The sequence below is a fragment of the Zea mays genome, chromosome 4, assembly GCF_902167145.1.
Source record: "Zea mays cultivar B73 chromosome 4, Zm-B73-REFERENCE-NAM-5.0, whole genome shotgun sequence".
Lineage (NCBI taxonomy): Eukaryota > Viridiplantae > Streptophyta > Magnoliopsida > Poales > Poaceae > Zea > Zea mays.
The window spans coordinates 94178517-94183933 of NC_050099.1; positions in this window are offsets into that span (position 1 = coordinate 94178517).

Here is a 5417-nt window from a genome sequence, read left to right on the forward strand (position 1 = left end):
CTTTGAGGGAGGAGAGGAGCCGGAGCCTGCATCTAGCTTATACATTGCTAGCTCAGGAAGACCACCTTCCCCCGAGTCTAGCGTTGCCTCATTGGCTCATTAGATTTCAGAGTCAGGGTAGAAGTGTGCAGCAGTAGAACTCCTCGAAACTAGCTTAGCTTTTGCACCTTGGAGGTACTAGGCTAGAGAGAGTTGAGTATTTTGGGCACTACTGTAACTGTGGAAACTCTTTTGGCAATATGAATGATAGACGGTTCCTATTTTTAAGTTTATGAATGAAATTATATCCTATTGGTACCAATTGTGAAAAGTAAGGCAATATTTGGAATCCTGCAAACTTCGTTATTTAAGATCTTTGATCATGTGCAATCACGGATTTCAAAGTATGATAATAAGAACATCCTAAATTTCAGATGGCAGGAAGAGCGCGCCGTGGACAGAATGAGCGCATTCCTCCACAACCGTCGCAGCCTCCTACCATGCAGGAGTTGATGGCTCAGCAGAATGAGATTCTACAACAGCTCGCTCAGCGTCAGCCACCGCCTCAGCACTATGGTGGTGGTGATCAGCACCTGCGTGCCCCGGCAGCGGCCACCTATCAGGAGTTTCTTAGTACTCAGTCACCGTTGTTCACTAGGGCGGAGGATCCACTCGATGCTGATGTTTGGCTCAGGGTGGTGGAATCAAAGTTTCCACTACTGAATGGAGAGTGCTCAGATGTGGCCAAGGTCCATTTCGCCGCCCACCAGCTTAGTGGGCCCGCTCGAACATGGTGGGACCATTTCCTTGCTATGCAACTGGTTGACCACATGGTTGAGTGGGGAGAGTTCAAGGCAGCTTTTAGAGGGCATCACCTACCAGCAGGCATCATGGACCGTAATCTCAATGAGTTTCTGGCACTCACTTAGGTAAGTCGTACAGTGTTGCAGTATGCCCAAGCTTTCAATGACCTGTGTTAGTACGCAGGCTACCGTGCTGACATCGATGAGAAGAAGAGAGACAGATTCTGGAGGGGCCTCAGCAATAAGCTCCATGACCGTCTCAACACAGTCAGGGACAACAGCTACAATGAGTTAGTCAACATGGCCATCTCTCAGGAGGATTGTATTACAGCCTGCCAGGCGGAGAAGAAGAGAAAGACCCCTATGGTAAGACCATCAGCACAGCCTCAGCACTTCAGGATTGTGTCCGACACTCAGAGCAGAGGACCTCAGCAGCAGCAGGGACGATGGGTGATCTGACCACAGCAGCAGCGGGCACCCAACCGCTCTCAACCCCAGTTCAGAGGAACAACAACCAGCCACAGCAGCAGTACGGTCAGGGCAATGATAATAGGTGTTTCACTTGTGGCAACACCAGACACTATGCCAAGAATTATCCTAGGAACCAGCAGAAGCAGGGGCAGAATGCAAATCAAAATCAAGGCAAGAGGCAGAGGGTGCAAGTGAGGCAGGGCAGGTTGAACTTCACCACATTGGCTGACATTTCGGAGGGAGCACCCGTCATGACTGGTATCTTTTCCGTTCTGAATTACCCTGAAGTCATTCTTTTTGATTCTAGTGCATCACACAGTTTTATCAGCACAAAATTTAGTGCCAAATGTCAGCTACCTTTTCATCACACCAATGGGGACATTATGATTGCAACACCGGGAGGCAGGGTTGCCACCTATCAACTCAACCGGCATGTGCCCATAAAATTTGGTAGTATTATATTTAAAACCACCCTCCTTATCATGGGATTGGAGAGTGTTGGGGGCCTTCGTCCTCCAAAGGTCCTCAAAAATGTAATTTAACAATGTCTTCCAAGCATGGCTTATGGACAGGTACCTTCGGACTCAGGTTAAAAGCATACACGATGAGAAGAGCATGATCGTGACGAAGGTTGGAATTGCTCCGAAGCTACGCGCAGGGGAGCTTCGGCTAAATGGTGGAAAAAGGAACCGACTTAAAGGGGAAAAGGTTGTTTAGTCCCCATAGATTTGTATACAAGTCAATAACAAATGTAAAGGGCATGAATGTAATTTCTCACAGGCTGTGTCCTGTGCCTATAAATAGATGAACAGTACCCCCGTACTGTTCACGCTGACTTGTACTTGCTCGTGCGTCACGCTTGTATTTTTACCTTCTGTCAAGCCAAAGGTACATTTGTAATTCAATATTGTTTCTATTTTTCCATAATAATAAAATGAGGATGAATTAACAATGCTACACGATTGTTCATGTTATCTCTTATATTTTATATGCTTCTCCTTTTATCAACATATACTGCGATCATGATGGTATGTCCTTCATGACCTTCGTCTGAAGATCATTATACCCAAAGGGAAATAATGCTTCGAACGACGAAGGGTACTAACATTTAACATTTTGTGTTGCCTTGTTCTTAACTCATAGCACTTGAGAACAAGTCCCCAACATTGGTGCCCACCTCGGTGAACCCTTTTCGACCACCTTCGGCAAGCACTGACCTTCGTCATGTCGCCGAAGAAAGCTTCAGCACTAGGGACCGCGGCACTGCAGCCGTTGGACCCAAACCCAGAAACTCTTCCTCTTCGAGAGACTCGAAGCCAGAAGACGAAAGCCACCAGTCCAACACTCTAGGAGGAGAAGTTGGACCAAGAGATCAGGGACATGGAGATCATCCATCAGCAAGTACAAAGAAAGAAGGAGAAGATGACGCGACTGGCTGATCTCCAAAGAAAGATCGATGAAGGCACTGAAGAAGTGCGTCATCTCTTTTCAAGATGAACAAGATCGAAGGCCCCAACACAGGGAGCTTCGTCAAGAAGGCTTATTTAACGAGGATGGATGGTATGATGATTTTAATCATGATGCCTTTACTTTTGATGATGCTTCTCCCTTGGCAGCAGAACTGCAGGCTACCCCATGGCCCCATCATACAAGCCACCTCAGCTCCCCATGTATGATGGACACTTAGATCCAAAGCAGTTTCTGATGAGCTACAAAACAACTATATCTTCGTATGGGGGCAATACTGCAGTCATGGCGAAGTCCTTCGTCATGGCAGTCCGGAATGTAGCCCAAACATGGTATTCTTCTCTTCGGCTAGGGACCGTCACGCCGTGGCAGAAGCTTAAGGACATGTTGGTTACCAGCTTCCAAGGCTTTCAAACGAAGCTGGTCACAGCTCAGGCTCTATTCCAATGCACGCAAGACCACGAAGAATACCTTCAGGCATATGTACGAAGGTTCTTGAGACTAAGTGCACAAGCAGCTACAGTGCCCAATGAAATTGTCATTGAGGCCATGATTAAGGGCCTTCGGCCAGGACCTACGGCTCAGTATTTCGCCTGGAAGCCCCCGCAAACTCTGGAGAAGTTGCTTAAGAAGATGGATGAGTACATCCGAGCTGACAATGACTTCCGCCATAGAAGGGAGGAAGCTTACAGATTCTCCGAAATGACCAGGGGCTTTGGAGGAAGAATCCATCTGAGGCACGTCAGATCAATCCATAACTCCACTCAAAGTGACGATAAAGGAAGTCAGTCTCAGAGGTCACAATATACCTCACAGTCTTCATGTTACCAGCTCCAAGGGACAGAGGCGCCAGAAGCTTCGGAGGAAGGTTTGGGGATCAGCCTAGAAAGATTTACTGCTTATTCTGTGGTGAGGACAAGGGCCATACTACAAGAATGTGCCATGTCACCATTCAGAAACAAAAGAAAATAGCAGAAGCCGAAGCCCGGTAGAACCAGCCGAAGCAGGTCTTACACACTACTTCGTGTCACTCTCCTTACATACCAGAGTATGTGAACAATCATCCTACAGCTTCTGTCGCTTCGGCTAGCCATTCACAGGCTTCTTAGCCACAACTCCCGCCTCCGCCACCACTACAACCGACCTATTCCCGAAGCCACCAGCCAGAAGGGTGCCAGCACTCTCAATAGCAACGGTAATTCAGGGAGGAATCCGAAGCTCGCACAGTCAACAGTAATGTGCCAGAATCAAAGCACATCTATTGAGAGATATCCTACCTCTGAAACATTTTTACGTTCATTGTCATTTTGTTTTTAATAAGGAACAATCAATGAAAACCTAGTTTTAATTTCTTGTAATAGCTTCACTCCTGTCGGAATGAAATATATCTTCTTCACAGACTTACAAAGCTCAAAAATTGCTGAAGCTCAAAAGACATTCCTAAGGGAATGCAAAGCTAAAAATCGCATTGCAAGTTTCACCGAAGCTACAAAAAGTCGTTCCTAAGGAGCGCAGCGTAAGTTTGTCGAAGCTACAAAAAGTCGTTCCTAAGGAGCGCAGCGTAAGTTTGCTGAAGCTACAAAAAGTCGTTCCTAAGGGAGCGCAGTGTAAGTTTTCTGCTCAAAAGTCGTTCCAAAGGGAATGCAGAGCCAAATACCGCCGAAATATAAGGCGAAGCGCGAAAAGTCAATGCGAAAAATACTGCCGAAATAGAAGGCAAAGAAGTTCAAAAGACGTTCCTAAGGGGATGCAGAACTTACACCGAAAAATAAGCGGTGAAGCCGAAAAATAAACGGCAAAGAGATTTTGATCATTCCTATGGGGACGCAGAGATTGTGTGTTCCAGCGTGGGTGTGTGTCTTCGGCACTAGCATCATTCTTTGCATCATGTCATCGCATCATCTCGCATATCATCACATCATACATCATATCGCACCAATGACACGAATTGAAAATGAAGTCAATCTTCGAAGAATGCTTTACAAAAATGAAAAGGTGCTAAGGCACAAAGTAAGCTGAGAAATACAACTTCGTCAGCTCTATTGCAAAAGAAGGGATTCTTTGTTTACGAATCATGGATATTTTCGCGAAGCACGGATTTTCTTCTTTGTGAAGCATGAAAAGAAGGGAAGGTGTTTTTTCGCCGAAGGCTAAAAAACGGTATGTACATAAAGTTTCATGCATCGCAAAGAACTGAATTACAAACAACTTACATATTAGATTCAAAATTATACATATCAAATATTACAGACTTAGTTCAGAAAATATTACATTAATAGCTTAAAAATGTTTTTACAATAACTACTATTCTTCCTTCAAAACCTTCTCTACAACCTCGTTATGCAATTTGTTAACAACTTCGTCAACAATAGCTTCGGCCATATTGATGATTTCTGTTGCTTTCTTTGTTTCTGGGTCGGCTAGTGGGTCGAAGGGCTCCGGAGGAGGAGGTAATTCAGCTGCGGCAGAAAACATCAATTAGTTCGAAGTCACGAAAACAAACAACGAAGCTAAAGGCCATTAAACGATACATATCCGTCTCTCGCGTTCGGCAGCTTCCTCAGCTTTTTTCGCCGCTTCTCGAGCGTCATGAATATCGTTTTCACTTTTCTTCATTATTTCATGGGCCATTTCTTGGCCGCCATTTTCCCAGATGTTAGTGAAAAATTTTCCGCCCATTAAACTTGCTTCGGTCGA